Below are 20,136 nucleotides of genomic sequence, written 5' to 3' on the forward strand. Positions count from 1 at the left end.
ACTCAGCGCTCTAGCACTTCAAGGGTTGCAGGCCCAAGCACACTCCTTGGGCTTTTCTGCTCCTCCATGTCAGCCGCACTAGCAGTTTCACCCTCTCGGCTGGTCACGTTATTCACAGGAGAGGGTAATGGAGACATCGTGCAGCCCAGCCTCTCCCCTCCCCCAGCTGTTGCCCACACCCTCCCAATGCTCTTTAGCGTGCCTTTAATGGCACACAGCCACCCTGTCGGAGACCAGATTCAACATTTTTTTGCCAGGAGATAACTTCTGCAAATTGTTCAGACTAGTTACGCTTCACCATTTCTCGATACCCTGCTGCACCTTCCACCATCCCTAGACCGCCCAATGAAGGACCATCTGTTGTTCTTGTAGCAGGAAGTGAAGGCTCTTTTGGCTAAAAGTGCCATAGAGAGGGTGCTGGCTCCAGAAACTGGTCGTGGTTTTTACTCTCGCTCCTTTCAGGAGCCGAAAAATGACAGGGGCCTCTTTCCCATTCTAGACATTTTGCCTTTCTGCGATAAGACAAGTTCAAGATGCTCATCCTGACCCAAGTTTTGTCTGACCTTGAATCTGGGGACTGATGGTAGTGCTGGACCTGCAAGATACTTTTTTTCCAGTCCCTTAATGCAGGCCTACAGGCTTTACCTGTGGCTCATGGGAGGCTACAGACTTTTTTTAGTTTTGTCTCTTTTGGTCCTACTATATAACTCAGGTGTTCACGAAAGTGGTGGTGGCTGTAGCAGCACATCTCTGGTGGTCTGGCATGCCAGTCTTCTCTTACCTTGACGAATAGCTGAGGAAGGTGGATTCACCCCAGGCAGTGTTCAACCACCTCCAGACTAAAGCGAACTTCCTAAGATCCTTGGGGTTTACTATCAATGTGCAGCAGTCACCCCTTATTCCTTCTCAGACGCTCCCCTTCATTAGAGCGTTTTTAGACAGGTACAGTTTCGCATCTCTCCTGAGCACTTAGAGACCAGGACTTTTGGGCTATGAGCTTGATGTTTGAACCTCTGTTCTGGATCTCTGCGAGGATGACTTTGAGGCTGCTGGGACTCATGGTCTCCTGCATCGTGCGGATCGAGCATGCCAGATGGCATAGGCAGGCTCAGCAGTGGGATATGAAGTCCCAGTGGGCACCGCATTAGAGGCATATTTCCGATCTGGTCCAGATTTCAGAGGAAATTGCAAAAGACCTTCAGTGGCGACTGCGAGTCTGCGATCCGGTCAGCAGCATACGCTTTTCCTTACCTCACACACAGAGAACAGTGGTGACCGATGCACCACTTCTAGATGGGAGGCATCAAGGAGAGATTCCAGGCAGAGGCCCAGCTCCATATCAGCCTTTTGATACAAATCTTTTTTATTTTAAAAAGAACCAGAAGGATTTTCCTAATGTACGCAGCATGTCGGCTTCAACCCTGTGAAGGGCCGGCTGCGTAGTTTAGGTAGGCCGCCTTTTGAAGCTGACAGCCATCCGCTTAGCACTGAAAGAGTTTCTGCCGACCACCAAAGGGAAGTTGGTTACAGGTGCTCATGGACAACCCCACCGCCATATAGTGCTGCAACAAGCAGGTTGGCACGGTGTTGTGAACTCAGTTGCAGGAGGTTTTGCATCTCTGGACGTGACTAGACTGTAAAGGGATTTTTCTGGTGATACACCATCTGGCGGGTTCCCTCAACACCAGATTAGATGAACAAGGCAACACCTGACGGATAAAAAGTGGCTGTTGAAAACGGAGTTGGTGCAAAGTCTTTTTCATGAATAGGGAGAACCCTGGTTTTATCTCTTTGCCACAGCCGAGAACATGCATTGTCATCACTTTTGCTCTTTGGACTTCCAAGGTGTCCCTTGCTTGGAAATGGGTTTCATTTAGAGCAGAACTCTGGACTCCTGTACGCCTTTCGGCAGTACCTCTTCTACCCCACGTTCTGAAGAAGATTTGGACTGACCAAACCAAAGTCATTCCGGTGGCTCCAGACTGAGCACGGAGGGTATGGAATGCTGAAGTAATAGGCAAGAGCATCTATCCTCCGATCAGGCTATCTCTTTGGGATGATCTTCTGTTTCAGCGGCAGTGCATGGTTCTGCACCCAAACCTACGCCACCTACACCTCTATGCTTGGAGTCTAAGTGGCGATAGTTGAGTGCTTTTAACCTTCAAAATTTCAGGAGGATGTCATCATGTCAGCTAAATCTGTATACGCTTGCCGTTGGGATATGTTTGTGGCCTGGTATGCTTTTAAACAGATAGACCCCCTTCATGGCAAACTGTTTGAAGGTTTAGTGTTTGTTCTGTCCATTGCCCTCAAGGCCTTGCTTTGGCCACTGTTAAAGGGTAGCTTTCGGCCTTTTCATTGTTATCAGTTTGGTCATCGTCCTTCAAATCACCAGTTGTGGTGCTTTTCCTCAGAGCGTTACAGTATTTATTCCCCTCTTCTCCATTTGTTAGAATATATATTTGGTCCTCCAATTCCTCATGTGGGCATCTTTTCGGCCTCTCCACAGTTGGCTCTCTTGTCGCCATAACATAAACGCGACGGGTAGGCGAGTTACAGGACCTGTCCTGCACCACTTTCTACCCAGATATGCTGGTTCTGTGGACTCTGGACTACTTCCTTCCGAAGGGAGTGGCTCCCTTTCATGCTCCCCAGAATGTCAGTCTTCCTGCATTTTTTGCTCTGCCTCATCCCTAAGGAGGAGGCGAAACTTCACCTGCTGGACCTGAAAAGGGTCTCAGTTTCTACATTGGTTGTACCAAAGAACACCAGGTAGATGATTATCTCTATCTGATAGAGACTTCCAGCCGCAATTCCTTACCTTATGAATCTCCCCAGGCATCACACTGGATCTGTAAGATTTTTTGTGAGCAGTTCTCCTGCGCGCTGGTACGTGTCATCGGCTCCGCACCGGCCTCGCCTGCTCCGGAATGAATGTCAGCGTCACCTATTTAGGCACCGCCTCGGCATTCTGACGTCTGCTCTTTTCTTTCTGCACCAGCCAGTGCTGATCCGAGAAAAAAGCTACCCCTCAGTCAGTTTTTGATAGGAATTTTGTGACATTTTAGCAAACAATTTTGATGTTTCTTTCCTCCTGGTTTGTCAAGGATGTCAAAAAGGAAAACTGGTTTCAAACCCTGTGGTACCTGTCACCGTGCCATGTTGGTGACGGGTCGACACCTCATTTGTTTGTAATGTCTGGAGCACAACCACGACTCCAAGCTGTGATCCGATTGCCAAGCCATGACATCGAAGGCTGTGACAGTGGTCCCTCAAGCTGCTAGCAGCCTCGCATGAGATTCTGGACGTTTTGGTCGAGAGGAAGGTCCTGGGACCATTTCAGGAGTCTGGAGTCCTCTTCTCCTACTCAAAATTGTCTGGCCATTCAGGTAAGATGCACAGAAAACTCAAGGAGTCAAAGCGTACTCCAACGTCTCCTCGTCTGTCGGCCGACGTGATGAAGCAATGTCGGTGTTAGAAGCCTTGTTCCTTGGAACTTGTGCCTGAACAGACTCTGCACCTCCCTAGTTTTCCAGTGAGCTGGGGCGACCCCTGCTCAAATTCAATTTTATGAGACTATGTGCCTCATATTTGAGCGATCAGACCCCTTCGGTGCACCTTTGGGCCCTGCATGGTTGGAGGGGCCCCCATCTGGTGCCACACCAATGGCTCGGTTAGGCCCCCTCATGGATCCGGTCATGCCACTTCGACTCTCCTCAGAGCCCAGTGTGATTCCCTGAATCTGACACAAAGCTGCCGTCAACCGACACCGAATCAGGTGCCGACTGGACCCCTGTGTCTTAGGTCGAAGCCTGAGCCGTATTCCGAAGTGCTAGGCTTCGGGGAGGAATGGGAGGGGTAATTGGACCCTTTAGAATACCAGCCTTATGATCCGAATATGGACTGGTGTAAGGAACTGGGTGATGCCAATAGACTTGATAGATCTCCAGATACCGGCATACTTTCTCCTCCTACCGTGGCTACGGAGGAGGAAGTTACATACACTGGGGTGGTGCGGAGGATGTCGGCTGAGGTCCTTGCCCTTCAGTTGCACTCTGTGGCAGTCGAGACAAACATCTTGATGCTGCAACCGGGAGTCTCCTCATCTGAACCCCTATTTCTGGTCAACTAAGCCCTCACTGACATCCTTCTGGAGCCCTGGTCCAAAACCAGCACAGGGGGTACTGTGAATAGGATGATTGCCCGCTGCCACAGCCCCTTTTTAGGAGACCCAAATTTCCTCACCCAGGACCCTACCCCGGAGAGCTTGGTGGTCCAAGCTTCCACTTTCCATGTGGCGGTCCCTACCGCTCCACTGGACAGGGACTCCCAAGAGGCTGGACAGTTTGAGTAAGAAAATGTTCTCTACCGCCTTACATGCATTGTGGTCAGTGAACACCCATGCTTATAGGGCTGTTACTCCCACACACTATGAAAAATGGTTGCGCAAGTGCTGCTGGTTACGGCGGAGGCCCGGCCATTCTCTCCCAAGCAGTCTCAGACTGGAGAAACGCAGCCAAGTTCCCTATAAGCTGTGGATTGGACACAACAAAGTTGCTGGGCAGAGAGGTTTTATCAAAAGTAACCCTCCGACCATGCGCCTGACTGAGAATGTTTGGCTTTTTGGGGGGGATGTGCAGTCTTCTTCCCTCATGGATATGCTCTTCGATGGCACCCGTCTCTTCGGAGACAAATTAAACTTGGCCAGTAGTGCGTTTTAAGGACTAGTGAGCTATGGCCAAGTTCTTGGGCCTCTGGGCTGTCTTTCGCACCTTTTGTGGCCACTTAAGGGTCTTTAAACCACGGCAACCCTATTCCAGCCACTGAGCTGCACAAGCTTCCCAGCCTCTGCCTGGACAAGGGCGCGCGGCCCCTTCTGGCCTTGTGCGTCGAGTAGTCAGCGGTTTGGTCCAACCCTAACCCCTCCCCGATAGCTACAGCCTCCAAACCTTCTTGATCTTTCCCTTTTAGATCACAGGTGTCCAGTTGGTGGCAGGATCCGCCATCACCCCCATCGCAGGCAGTCCCAAACATCGGACAGGTGGGTTTTGCAGATCGGCCGAACGGGCTACTCCATCCCCTTTGAGACCACCCCTCCCTCCTTGCCACCATCTTACGACCGGCTGACGGAGGATCACTTGTACCTGCTCCGTGAGGAAGTCACGGCTCTCTTTGTCAAGGTAGCCATATAGAGGGTTCCAGTACCAGAAGTAGGCTGTGTTTGCTATTCTCACTACTTTCTGGTTCCAAAAAGAACAAAAATCTTTGTCCTATCCTAGATCCAAGTGCCATCAACTACTTCCTCAGAAAGGGGAACTTCAAGATGCTCACACTGCCCTGGACCTAGGAGACTGGATGGTAGTGTTGGATTTGCAGGACACCTATGTTCACATCCCTGTCCTGCCTTCCCATTGGCACGCTACCTGCGGTTTACGGTAGGCCACAAGCATTTTCAGTTAACATGCTCCTTTATGGCCTGACCAGCGCCCCTCAGGTGTTTATCAATGTGATCAGTGGTCGCAGCTCAGGGATGCCAGTCTTCCCCTATCTCGACGACTGGCTGCTGAAGGCAGGCTCACCCCATGCTGACGTCTCCCACCTCCAGACTATGGCGAACCTCCTGCATTCACTGATGTTCACTGTCAACATGCCGAACTCACACCTGACTCCCTCTCAGACACTCCCTTTCATCTGAGCTGTTCTGAATATAGTGCTGTTTTCGGCTTATCTGCCCAAGAGGCGAGTCTAGGATTTTCAGGGTATGATACCGATGCTTCAGCTTCTATCCTGGGTTTTGGTGAGAATGACTCTGAGGCTGCTGGCCTCCTGCATCCTGCTGGTGAAACATGCCAGACTGCATATGTGGGCACTGTATTAGGACCTCAGCGGGTGCAGCATCAAAGGAGTCTCTCCGACATGGTCCAGATCTTGGAGGGGACTGCAGAGGACCTGCAGTGGTGGCTAACGAACCGCGAATGGGTCAGAGGCAGACCCCTCTCCCTTCTCCAACTAGATCTCACGTAGTGACAAATGTGGCCGCCTGGGAGAGGTGGAGATCAGAGGACTCTGTTCTCTGGTGGAATCAGGACTCCACATTAACATGCTGGAGATCCGTGCGATCCAGCTGGGATTGAAAGGCTTTCTACCCTCCATCAAGGGAAGGCTAGTGCAGGTGGACAACCCCACTACCATGTGGTTCTGCAACAAACCAGGCGGGTGAGTTCGCGGACCCTTTGTCAAGAGGCTTTGCGTCATTGGACATAGCTGGAACAGCAGGGCATATCTCTGGTGGTTGAATTTGAATATGAATTTGAATGCAGATTTGTAGAGCGCATAGCTACCCTGGGGCGTCCCAGCGCTGACAGTCGACCTGTAGTTCCGGAGGGGGGGGAAGAAGTGGTGAAGTATTATGGGAAGAGCCATGTTTTTAGTTGCCTACGAAAGGCCAGTAGGTTGTGTTCTCTTCGGATGGAGAGTGGAAGGGAGTTCCACAGTTTTGGAGCATTGTAGGAGAACAATCGCCCCCCCAGAGCGGGCCTTTTTTATTCTGGGGACGCTGGCCAGGGAGAGGGAGTCTGATCTGAGCTGTCTGTTAGACTGATGGTGTTTGACGAGGGATCTCAGAATCGGCGGGCCTCTGCCTTGCATTATTTTCTGTGAAATGCAAAGAGTCTTAAAGGTGATCCTTTCCTTAATCGGGAGCCAGTGTAAGCTTTTGAGGGCTGGTTTGGCAGAGCTTCTAGATTTGGTCCCGGTTAAGAGTCTGGCGGCGGCGTTTTGGGCGCATTGCAGTCTGTTAATGACTGATGCGGGGGCCCCTAGATAAAGGGCGTTTCCGTAATCCAATCTGGAGTTCACTAGGCCCTGTATAAGCAGTTTCCTGGATTGGAAGGGGATTAAATGAAGGATTTTCCGTGCTGTTTGGATAAGGCTGAAGCAAGTGCCTGTGGTTTTTCTGGCCTGGGCTTTGAAGTTGAGGTCTTGGTCCAACCAGATACCAAGGCTTTTGACTTCGGATTTGGGGGTGGGAGGTGATCCCATGCAGCTTGGCCATGAGAGGGATGGGGGGAGTTTCCCAAGAGAAGGATCTCGGATTTCTCTCCGTTTAATTTCAGGCGTGATTCGCACATCCAATGGAAGATGTTCTCGAGACATTCGCACATCCAATGGAAGATGTTCTCGAGACAAGCTGCCAGGTTGTCCAGGCTTTTACTCGACTGGTTGATGGACACTACCAGTTGGGTATCATCGGCATACATGACTGTTTTTATGCCGAATGGGGTTATAATGTATTCTAGGGGGGACATGTAAACGTTAAAAAGTGTGGGGCTCAGGGAGGAGCCCTGGGGGACCCCACACTGGAGAGGGAGAGCTTTGGACTTAGCTGTGCCCTCAGACACCTGGAAGGTTCTACCTTCCAGGAAGGATTTAATCCAGGACAGGGCGGTGCCGGAGACTCCTACCATGCTGAGCCGGTGGATGAGGATATCATGGTCTACCGTGTCGAAGGCGGCACTCAGATCGAGGAGGATCACTGCCACTAATCCTCCTGCGTCTATGATGGTTCTTGCCTCTTCGACCACGGCTAGTAATGCGGTGTCTGTTCCCTGTCCCGGTCTAAACCCGGTCTGGGATTGGCGCAGGAGTTTGTTGGATTCCAAGAAGAAAGATAGTTGGTGGTTGACAATTCGCTCGGCCACTTTGCTGATGGCCGGGAGGAGAGAGATGGGTCTGAAATTGGATAGGTCTGTGCGATCGAGGTGGAGTTTTTTTTAGAAGTGCCCTGACTGTGGCTTTTTTCCAGTTGGTTGGGACAGTGCTCAGTGTAAAGGAGGCGTTAATAAGGTTGGTGAAGGGAGGGGCAACAGTGGTGGCGACCAGTTTTAGTTTGCTCATAGGAACTGGATCCGATGGAGCCCCGCTCTTCACTGATTGTAGAGTGGTCAGGAATTGTTCTGTGGTCACCTGAGAGAGTGTTTGGAGGCGTGGGGCCTCCGAACAAGGGGGAGGGGTAGCGGGGGGTTGTAAGGTGTTGGGAGATGGGAGGGATTTGAGGATATTGGTAATTTTTGTTGAGAAGAACTCAGCTAGCTGGTTGCATCTGGTGCCCGATAGGTCTGGTGTGGGCAAAGGGTCTGGGGTTTTAATGAGAAGACGTACGACGCGATAGGTTTCTTTGGCAGAGTTGGCTGCAGCTTGTAATTTTTGCTCGAAGAAGGTTGCCTGGGTGTTTTTTTTATACAGGTTTTGTAGTGCTTCATGGGAGACCTATATTCGTTTTTGCTTTCAGTGCCCAGTCCTTTCTCCAAAGGCGCTCGAGCTTTTTGCACTTTTTCCTAAGTTCGCGTAGTTCTTGGGTGAACCAAGGAGATTTAAAAGTTCTCTTTTTACTGGGGAGGGGTTTGACAGGAAGGATGGCGTCAAGGGATTGATCGATCCAGCCGCGGAGTTGAGCGTCTGCTCTGGAGGGATCTGGGTCAAGCACCGGTGTGGTAGAGGCAAGTGCTTGGGCCCATGAGGCCGTATCCAGTTTTTGCCACTGGCGGGATGGTGCTTGGGGAGGAGGTCTCTCCGGTGCTTCAGATGAAAGTTGAAGTTTAAAGGGGATTAAGAAGTGGTCTGACCAGGGAACGGGGGGGGGGGTTGTTCACTACTGGTCTCGTGAGGTTAGTGAATATGGGGTCCAACAGATGGCCCTTGGAATGGGTGGGCTGGTTGCATTTCAAGTGGAGGTTAAGGGAGGCTAGGTCTTCTTTAAGGTCATCGGTGGTTTTGTTGGTTGGGTCGTCGAAATGGAGATTTAGATCTCCTGAAACCGTAAAGTTAGGAGACAGGCAAGCAAGGGAGGAGATAGTTTCCACAAGGGAGTTGCAAAAAAGTCGTTGCTGTCCTGGGGGACGATAGACTAATATCCCTGAGAGGGTTGTGGATGGGGGTAGGTGGATAGAGAACTGGGCATTTTCACAGTCCTTGAAATGGGAGGACAGGTAGTCTCGGTAGATGATCGCTATTCCGCCTCCAGTCCCGGAGGGTCTGTCCTGATGCTTGATAAGGTATCCCGAGGGGAGTGTTTGAACTATGTCCGGGTCTGAGTTGGGGTTGATCCATGTTTCGGTGAGAAAGAGAATCTCGATCTCGGAGTCTTGCAGAAGCATGTTAATTTCTGCTTGGTGTTTCGGGAGGGATCGGCAGTTAAGCAGGGCCATCCTGATCCAGCGTGGTTTCGGAGGGAGTCGTGTTGTTAGCCTATATGGACAGATTGAGCAGCAGAAATGTCCATCTTTTAAGGAGATAATGCTGCGACAGGGAGTGGAAGAAGAGTCCCTGAGATTGAAGAGGGTTTCCTGGGTATACCTCAGGGGTGAAGAAGTGACTGAAGCAGGGGTCCTGGGCTCCAGGCTCGGTCTGGCGCGGACGGGCGCAGACGGGCTTGCCTTAAGCGCTCCCGCTGCGCTCGTCCGCTGCGCTTCAGGCAGATGCACATGGTTTATGCGGAGGGACGGGGGTGGGCGTGGCCTAAAAAAGGGGCGTGGCCTCTGTCCTCGCCGGTAATGGCGTCAGGAGGTGTGTTAGGTCAGGCTTCGCGGCAGCGCTAGAGTCCGCTGCGCGGGCCGATCAGGGGCGAGCAAGTGCCCTGAAATGCTTTCATGAGTGGGTGAGTTTTAAAAACACCTCAGTGGTGACAAATAGCTTTTTTAAAAATTACACAAGTTACGCTCCCGGCTTCCGCCTCAGGAGATAGGTCGAATCTGATTGTGGCGCTTGTAGTCAGCGTCTTTATAACAGGCGGCGGTGGGCGTGGCCTAAAAAGGGGCATGGCCTCTGTCCTCGCCGGTAATGGCGTCAGGAGGTGTGTTAGGTCAGGCTTTGCGGCAGCGCTAGAGTCCGCTGCGCGGGCCGATCAGGGGCGAGCAAGTGCCCTGAAATGCTTTCACGAGTGGGTGAGTTTTAAAAACACCACAGTGGTGACAAATAGCTTTTTTAAAAATTACACAAGTCACGCTCCCGGCTTCCGCCTCAGGAGATAGGTCGAATCTGGTTCAACACCTGGCAGGTTGCCTGAACGCCAGGGTGGACGAACTATCACTATGGTCTCTCCATCCGTAGGTGGCACATGATCTCTTTCAGCAGTGGGGAGACATTTGGTTAGATCGCGTTGCCTCTGCCGAGAACGCGCAATGTCCGTATTTTTGCGCACTGGAGTTTCTAAAGCAGCTATCGCTCGGAGACACTTTTTGTCTTGAGTGGAGCTCCGTCTTCCTGTTCGCCCTTACACCCATACCACTTATGCTATGAGTTCTCAAGAAGATCATGAACGACCGGCCCCAAGTAATCTTTGTGGCTCCGGACTGGGCACGGAGAGTCTGGTATCCTGAGATTCAGATGATTAGTTTCAATCTTCCGATCAGGCTGCCCCTTCGGGAGGATCTTCTGTCTCAGCAGCAAGGGAGAGACCTCTACCCAAACCTGTCCACTCTCCGCCTGCTTGCGTGGAGATTGAGTGGCGACAGTTGCCAGCTTTCGGCCTTCCTTCCAAAGTCTGTAACGTTATTCTTGCAGCTAGGCATTCCTCCACCAAGACAGTATGTGCCTGCTCTGGGCACTCCCAAGAGCTATCTTTCTGCCTTCTTGCGGCTGCCAGACCAAGTCCCCTATTGTAAATACATTTTTGAAGGGTCTTCTACATTTGTTTCCCCCTTTCCCTTTCATTATGCCTCAGTGGGATCTTAACTTGGTTCTCAAATTCGTGATGTTTGCTTGCTCCTATCAAGCCTTTACACAATTGTTCCCTTAGACTGCTCACCATCGAAACATTCTTTCTTATGGCGATTACATCCACCCAGAGGGTGAGTGAGCTGAAGGCTTTACCTTCCAAGACTCCATTCTTCTCAGTTTATCCGGACAAACTGATGCTTTGCACTAGAGCCTCTTTCCTGCTGAAGGTGGTAACACCAATTCATGTGGGCCAATCTGTCACCTTACCAACTTTCTATGCTCTGACACACCCCTCTAAGGAATGGATCGACTCCACCGCCTGGACCCAAAAAGAGCAGTGTCATTCTAACTTGACCGCACATGTGAGTTCCTTGTGGATGACCTACTCTTCATGGGGTATGTTGGTGCGAAGAAATGTCAGCCGGTGCAAAACAGGCAAGCTCTTGTTAGGTTGGGTTGTATGACATTACAACGCGGGCTTTTACCCCGCGTGCCATTACGATGCTGTTTTTACAACGCAAGTCGTTAAAACGGCTTGCGCTGTTAGCGCTGGATAGTGGAATAGTTTAATTTTCTATTCCAACTCCAGCCCACGTTACAGTAGGGAAGGTGTTGGAATAGAAAATTAAACTATTCCTTTTCCAACAGCGCCCTCCAGCGCAAGTCGTTGAAACGACTTGCGTTGTTGTAAAAGCAGCGTCTTAATGGCAGCGCGTGGTAATGCCCACGTTGTGATGGCTGCTCACCGTTTGGTTGTTGTCTTTATCAACATCCGCTATGCATTGGCTAAGAGCCAGCCTCCTAAAGGCTTACAAGCTCATTCCACCACAGCTGAAACGGTGACCACTACATTAGCATGTGGAGTCCCAGTCTTGGACACCTGCCAGGCTGCAATGTGGGCTTCCCTGCACGCGTTTACCAAGCATTACTGCCTGGACAGTCGGATCTGCAGGACTTCAAGTTTAAATGTATCTACAGACCCTCCACTGGGGATGGTATTGCTTGGATATCTATTCAAAATTAAGGAATCTGCGGTTCAATAATGTCTCTAACAGATAAGATGTCAACAAAGGTAAGTAACTTGTTCATCAGATTGAGACTTCTAGCCACAATCAGATGAACAAGTTACTTACCTTTGTTAACCTCTTATCTGGTAGAGACTTTATTTAAATTCAGATTCCTAACCGAGCTACCTGTCCTCCCCACTCTGCGGACAGATCACTAAGGTCAGGGCTGATCCTTTTTAGGGCCCTAGTTTGGACACACCAGTGTCAGTGCGCTTCATGGCTGTGTGCTTCTGGTAGTGGAAAGTCGTAAAAAGTAACTGATGTCAGCGCGCCCGCAAGTGGTTATGCAAATGCCTGCAACTGGACGTGAGTGGGTGCAACATATGCAGCAAGCTGTATCTACCTTTGTCGCAGAATTTCACAGCTAGTTTTACCCTCCTACTGCTTCAGTGAGTGCACAGTGGGTGTGGAATATATCACTGAGGCCATAATCCGAATAACTCAGCAGTGTGGCAAGGGTTCCATGCATTGTAAATCAAGCAAGAAAACTAGTCCCCGTTGGGTAGTAAAAGAGAACTGTAGCTGGTTAGCAGCGTGCACTCGCTGGAGCTGCTGGACTGTTGATAGATGCACCGTGAAATACACCAGTTTTACAGAATGTTTAATTTTAATGGAATGTTAGAACGTAAGTGATTAAATACTCCTTAACTCACAAGCTGTCAGACGCTGGTCTTCATTGGTGCATGAGTGTGTTCACACGGTTTCCTGTAGGAGTGTGTTTTGGCAGCCAATCAGTATAACAAGCTAGAATTTAAGACTGCATTTACTTAAATGTTTCGTTGACCTCAGTTACGGTATTATACACAATAGATAGCGTTACATCGTGCTGCCATGAAATGCACACATTGGCCTACTTTTGTGTCCGTATTCATTCATTGTTGCATAAGAAGGTGCGTACCCGTTAATTGTCCCTGTAGCCTTTGTTGGAAATGTTCGCTTCTGGGGCTCTTTAAAAACCGGTGTCTTTTCTTCGAGCTATGAGCATGGCAGGACTTAAGGAGTGGGTTATTTTGTTGAAAAACCGCGTAGAAGCACCAGACATTACCATCTTGATCTGTATTGATACCGTTACCAAGTTGTAGTTTGGAGTACAAGCAGAGCAGAGTTCCATTACCAGCTTCTCTACTTGATCAAATAGTGTAATTTCGGACAAATTACTTATATGTTCCAATCAGTGGAAAGTTGGTAGTCCGGGGAAATAGCAGTCCCTAGTGATTTTTTTAGTGTATGTCGCAGTTACTTGCATTTGTTTAATTCGACTTAAAGAGAGATGTATTCTATTCGTGACCAGAGAACATCGTCCAGTGAATGGAAGAAAACAAAAAGCATTGACAAAGCCACTAGGTCTTGTGTAAATTACACGCGTTTTTTTTTTTAGAGGGAGGGGGGTTGGGGGGAGTGTGGAGTAATTACGCTATTTATTTCGATAGTTAATGAATCAGTAGATGCATCTGTTAATACACTTTTTCCCACAACAATACACTCATTTATCAAACGCACTATACTTCTGTCAGGACACAGGCTCATCAAATTGGCAGACGTTTGGAGCTAAGAAGACCGTACCAAGGCTCTTAACGCAGTGGAACATAAATAAATCTAAGGTCTTTGTATGCAAAACCCTTGAGGTTAATGCTGTATAATTCAATGTCCTGCCTTATTTCGTTTTATGATTGATGTTTTTCAATGTTTGAATCTTAAAACACGTATCCTCGTAGGTCAGGGTTTGTAAAATGTGATTGGCTAAATGGAAAATGCAGCGTTAGATTGGTGGTAGGACTCACTCTTGCTATTCCCCCCCTCAGCCTCATCACTCCCCCTTCCCTAGAGCTCATTGCCATCTTTGCTGAGCTGCTGCAGGAATGTCTCGGTGATTGACAGTCCCTGCTGTGATAATGGAACTGGGCTATTCGTTCTGGGTCTTTTACTATGCTGAACAGAAGCAAAGGCTCACTTACTGAAATATGATTGCAGGGACAACATTATGATATTTACTTAAATACGATTTTGACTATATTCAAGCAGGGAAGATTTTAGTAACAATATACGCATCTACTTGCAGATAACACTATTTTGATTGTACTGATAATGCTGCACTTCATGCTTAATTGTGTAATTGTTGCGTTGTGAACACACGCATGCACACTACACTCACTCTTGTGCAATGTCTGCCTTTCTCTTTTCAATGTTAACACGGCTTTAATCTCGCATTTAGCTTTTCTGTGAAAAGTCTGTTTTTCCTTAAAAGAGGATCTCCGAGCACTTACATTTTTTCTTCTAATTTCTTGTCCTTTCAGTTAAAATTTTCCTTAAAACAATGGCTTTCCTTTATGTGCCTCGGGAATAATCGCGACAAGGCCTTCAGGCCTCCTTCCTGTCTGTCAGGAAAATGGCAGCTAATGACCATGCAGATGCATAAGATTTTAATTAGAATTCAAGACCTTGAAGCATCGGGAAATTATATGGACACTGAAAAAGAAGGCAGAAACTAGATTGTTCAGTACCGTAGTATTCTGGTGCCTTCATGTTAATTGATTTAAATAGAATGATGGTTCTGTATTGTTCTGAAATGAGGTTGCCTAGACAACTGATTTAAACATAGTTTTAGTGTGCCCCAAAAATCACAAAACAAAGTGTCCAGCCCTTCAGGAATCTTGATTGGAGCAATCTATTTGGGTTCGTGAATTTAAAACTTGTGACTGGATGTTGAAGGGTGTGAGTTTCTGAGATAACAGACCTTATTGACTTCAGAAACACACTCTAGAAGCACCTTATCCATCCCTCATATACCCTTTTATATTATATTACTTATACCATCTGAAATAATAAAATTCACAATAACACTTATGACCTCTCAAATCATGCCATTTGCAAGAACGCATCTCAAATCACATCATTTGCGAGAATACAGCGCATGGTAGAGGAGCGAGTTATAGTTAATATAGTGTGGCTACCAAGTTCAATGCATTGTGTATAGAGGTGCATGAGTTCAAATAACTTGTAGGTCTTGCATAAAATTATACATTAAAGGTCTAAGTTTAGACTTTATAGTTTTTGTGTAGTTTTTCAAGTTTGGTTTGTATCTAAAGAATTAAAAAAGTTATACTCATTTAAAGGCGGAGCTTACATTTTAAATTTAGGTTAGATCTATAACTTTAGAATTTATGATGTTTGTGTAGATTAGGTTTGGTTTGTACAGAAAGAATAAATAACCTGTTCCTAACTATAACAATCGTTTAACTGTTTTTTATTTTTATTTTGTGTGTGTATATATATATATATATATATATATATATATATATATATATAGCTATCTCTCCCTCTCTCTCTATATAGAGATATATACACACACAAAATAAAAAAAACAACAGTTAAACGATTGTTATAGTTAGGAACAGGTTATTTATTCTTTCTGTACAAACCAAACCTAATCTGAATGGGCATGTGAACAAGGGCTCAGGGAGCCCGAAACGCGTTATGCACTCTCTCACGGTGATGAGCAACAAATAAAAAGAAGATTTCCAGCATCTGTCCTGGTCCTGTGGTCTGTCTCCTGTGCTTTGTAAGGAGTTTTCGTTGATATATATATATATATATATATATATATATATATATATCTTGCTGTTGTCTTCCATTGTACATCAGTGGTTAAACTTTGTCTTTCCATTTTAATTTGCCTTTCTTTTATGATTTAGAAACCCTTTAGTTATTGATACCACTGAGTGGTGGTGGTTATTAGAAATAACTTTCCTGAAATGCAGTTTTCAAAGGTGACAGCCCTTAGCTTGGAGATTACACGGATATCTGAAACAAATGCATATGACTGAGGCTTTTGGAAGAGGGTACAACTCTAAAAGAAGAGAACCCTATAGAGAAAAGTAATCACTGCCAATAGAAATTTCCAACTGCCAATAGAAATTTCCATCAATCAATCAATCATAGCATTTGTATAGCGCGCTACTCACCCGGAAGGGTCTCAAGGCGCTTGGGGGAGGGGGTCAGCTACTGCTCGAACAGCCAGGTCTTGAGTTGTTTCCTGAAGGCGAGATGGTCCTGTGTCAGCCGGAGGTGGATGGGGAGGGAGTTCCATGTCTTGGCTGCCAGGTAGGAGAAGGATCTTCCTCCGGCGGTGGCTCTTCGGATGCGTGGTACGGCGGCGAGGGCGAGGCTTGTCGAGCGTAGCTGGCGGGTGGGTGTCTAGAAGGTCAGGCGGTCGTTGAGGTACTTGGGGCCCAGGTCGTGGAGAGACTTGTGTGCGTGGGTAAGGAGCCTGAACGTGATCCTTTTGCTGACGGGGAGCCAGTGCAGGTCCCTCAGGTGGCCGGAGATGTGGCTGCGTCGGGGGATGTCCAAGATGAGTCGGACGGAGGCGTTTTGTATGCGCTGGAGTCTTTTCTGTGGTTCCCGCGTAGAGCGTGTTCCCGTAGTCCAGTCGGCTGGTGACGAGTGCCTGGGTTACCGTCTTCCTGGTTTCGGTCGGGATCCAGCGGAAGATCTTTCAGAGCATGCGCAGGGTGTTGAAGCACGACGAGGAGACGGCGTTGACTTGTCTGGTCATCGAGAGGGAGGAGTCCAGGATGAAGCCCAGGTTGCGTGCGTGGTCTGTTGGCTTGGGAGCGGTGCCCAGGGCGGGAGGCCACCAGGAGTCGTCCCAGGCGGAGGGCGATGGTCCCAGGATGAGGACTTCCGTCTTGTCTGAGTTCAGTCTCAGGCGGCTGTTCTTCATCCACTCGGCGACGTCTTTCATCCCTTCGTGTAGGCTGGTTCTGGCGGTGGCGGGGTCATTGGTGAGGGAGAGGATCAGCTGGGTGTCGTCGGCGTTCGAGATGATGTTGAGGTTGTGTTGGCGTGCGATGGCTGCGAGAGGTCTCATGTAGATGTTGAAGAGGGTTGGGCTGAGCGATGATCCTTGCGGTATGCCGCAGATGACTTCGGTGGCCTCGGATCGGAACGGGGGGAGGCGGACTCTTTGTGTTCTTCCGGCGAGGAACGAGATGATCCACTCCAGTGCCTTTTCTTGGATACCGATGTTGCTGAGGCGTTGAACTAGGGTGCGGTGGCAGACAGTGTCGAACGCTGCAGAGAGGTCCAGGAGGATGAGGGCCGCTGTTTCCCCGTTGTCGAGCAGGGCTCGGATGTCGTCGGTGGCTGCGATGAGGGCGGTCTCGGTGCTGTGGTTGGCTCGGAAACCGGACTGCGAGGGGCCGAGGGATCCGTTCTTCTCGAGGAAGGCTGCAAGCTGTCTGTTGACGGTCTTCTCGATGACTTTGGCAGGAAAAGGGAGGAGCGAGATGGGGGCGGAAGTTCTTGAGGTTGGTGGGGTCCGCTGTTGGTTTCTTCAGTAGGGCGTTGAGTTCGGCATGCTTCCAGCTCTCCGGGAAGGTGGCGGTGTTGAAGGAGGAGCTGATGACGTCCCGGAGTTGGGGTGCGATGATGGAGTCGGCCTTGTTAAAGACGTGGTGGGGGCAGGGGTCGGTCGGAGATCCGGAGTGGATGGTGTTCATAGTGCGGGCTGTGTCTTCGGTGGTCACCGTGGTCCAGGTGCGGAGGGTGGCGGTGGGGGGGCGTTGGTTCGACGGTCGGGTGCGTGGAGGGTGCGTCGAAGCTGTTGTGGATGTCGGCGATCTTGCGGTGGAAGTACGAGGCGAGAGAGTCGCAGAGATCTTGTGAAGGAGTGATGTCGTTGTTGCCGGTGCTGGGGTTGGAGAACTCCTTGACGATGCTGAAGAGTTCCTTGCTGTCGTGGGCGTTGTTGTCCAGTCGTTCCTTCATTGACTTCTTCTTGGTGGTGCGAATGAGCTGGTGGTGCTTGCGGGTGGCGTCTTTGAGGGCGGTCATGTTGTCTGTAGTCTGGTCGAGGAGCCAGGCTTTCTCGAGGGTGCGGCAGTTCTTCTTGGAGTCCTTGAGTTCGTCGGTGAACCAGGAGGCTTTCTTGCTTCTGGGTCTGCTGGGCGGGTTCTTTAGTGGCGCGAGGTCGTCGGCGCAGGTGGTCAGCCACTGCGTGAGGTTGCGTGCTGCTTCGTTGAGGTTTGTTGTGCTGGCGGGTGGATTCTGGCTGAGGCAGGTGGTGAGCTGCTCGGCCGTGATCTTGCTCCAGTTCCTGCGAGGAACCTGTTGCGGGTGGTGGTGGGTCGTGGTTCTTCTGAAGCTGAAGTGGACGCAGCTGTGGTCGGTCCAGTGAAGTCCGGTGGAGTGGCTGAAGGTGATGTGCTTGCTGGATGAGAAGACGGGATCAAGCGTGTGGCCGGCGTAGTGGGTGGGGGTGTTGACCAGTTGCTTGAGTCCGATGTTGGCGAGGTTGTCCAGCAGGGCGGCGGTGTTGCGGTCCTTGTTGTTCTCCAGGTGGAAGTTGAGGTCCCCTAGGAGGATGTAGTCAGCGGAGCGGAGGGCGTGCGGGCTGATGAAGTCTATACCTTAAGGGGAGTGAAACAAATTCGGATTTCAGACAGATTGGATCTGGGATTAAACCCTTGTCTGAGAGTCTTTGGTTCTGTCCACAGTATCAGAACAAGGTTATATGTGTTTTTTGTTGGAGATATGTTTTTCAGAAAAAAGGGGATACTTTTGTCAGAAAATAAAATCAAAGACTTTTGTTGCAAATTCTAAGGGGCCATTCATGTTTGAATAGTTAATGTCTGCAATTTGTGCCGACTAGATAATCAATGTAAGTTTTCAATATAGAGTTCAGCCCCTCAACTGTCTACAATATTGCCATATCCTACCATGTACGTAGATGCGTAACTTGTCGTAGAGTTCTGCAGGAAAGGAAAGGAGGTAGCCGTAGTACAAGTTAATTCCCTCTTTTGACAACCTAGACCCAGATTGATTGCTTTTCCTTCTAGGATGGAATTAACACGGCTGATTGAGAGAATGTATTGTTTTTTGTAAAATATTTGTATTAGAGTTTTTTATAAGTTATTGCTAAAATGTGTTTTTATATATAGGAATTCAGTAATGTAAAACAAATTTGTTTCTATTAATGAATAGTTTCTGATATCAATTTGTGTCATGTATTCTGCATACCCCAAATATTACAGTGCGTATCTCCAGGATCCATGCGCGCGTCACTCTCTTCCGGCACACAACTTGACAGTTCTATAGTGTTGTGACACCAAACCGAAAGACAGAGTTATGCATGGTCAAAGAACCTATTGGTTGCTAACAGGGCAAAATATGTTTTCTTTATGGTAAACTACAGCTGGTATTTAAGTTTAAATTACTGGGATGTAGTTCTTCAGGTGTTGGAATGTCATTAATTTAGTTATGCACATCATCATTATTTTCGTGGATGTTGATGTCCAGCCTTCAAGTGCTTCCCGAAGATTATTCATTTATTTATAAAGTTTTATATTGCGCACACATGGCCCGTGAGGGTATCGGAGTGCTTTACAGATGATCGGAAGGAAGAAAAAGGAAAGCAAACAACATAATCAAGAGAGGTACAGACTGTGTAAGCTCACAAATTGAGGAGAGTTACCTCCATAGGACCGAGCTGACAAGACCGACTTGATCTAACATTCAAATAATACTCGTGGGTGTAGATACTGAGTCAAATTGTGATACCTATCTTGCACCAAGAACGAGGAGCCAGAGTTATAAAGATTGAAAATCATGTGAGACAACATACTCTCTTGGTGATTTTTATTTTTGCAGTTTTTATCAGTTACGTTAATTTTTTATTCCAATAAGTCAAAGTCTTTGAAAGACTCCCTCTAATTGTTCATAATGAAGGAGCAAAAGGCATTAAACATGCTTCTGTCCGACCTGTATATCGGAGTGCACAATTTCACTTCTCTTCTCCCGGCTTGCAAGTTGTAATGGAGACCTGGTGCTTGAGCTTTTTATTTATACCTGTTAGTCATTTGAATGCCATCTAAACCCTATAGAAAAGGGAGGGGGAGAAACCATTTTATTGGAATTTAGACGACAAGAATGCCTTTTATTAAAATGAAAGAAACCGAAAACCCAGTATTGACACCCTCTTTTTTTTTCACCATCTGGTTCCTACGTATATATGTACACACGAAAATAATTTGCTTGGTAACCAATACAATTAAATAGTTCCTAGTTCCAGAAGTTAACGTCCCAAAACTTTGGAAATAATATTTTTTCAAAGCAGGCATGAGGTAATTATGTATTAGATGTGATATGTACGGGTTATTAACTGGTTTTGTAGATATTCAATGTAAAATGTAGATAACTTCTGAAAAAAATATGTCCTCGTTAAAACAGCAGCAAAAACTATTCTGCACATTTTCCTAGGAATACTTTTCTGTATTGCGAAATGTTTTCTTTTCAACACGTTGGCTTTCTGCATTTTATTTTCACTGTTTTAGTATTTGAAAACCTTATTGTG

The 20,136-nt window shown here is 48.1% G+C and overlaps 1 protein-coding gene across 15 annotated transcripts in view; it reads left to right on the forward strand.

Annotated features, from left to right (window-relative positions):
- The window catches only part of BAZ2B (bromodomain adjacent to zinc finger domain 2B), a 1,221,971-nt gene that overhangs the window by 88,244 nt on the left and 1,113,591 nt on the right, over positions 1-20,136 (forward strand). The gene's annotated exons all lie outside the window — the stretch shown is intronic.

The sequence above is a fragment of the Lissotriton helveticus genome, chromosome 3_1 (genome assembly GCF_964261635.1).
Source record: "Lissotriton helveticus chromosome 3_1, aLisHel1.1, whole genome shotgun sequence".
Lineage (NCBI taxonomy): Eukaryota > Metazoa > Chordata > Amphibia > Caudata > Salamandridae > Lissotriton > Lissotriton helveticus.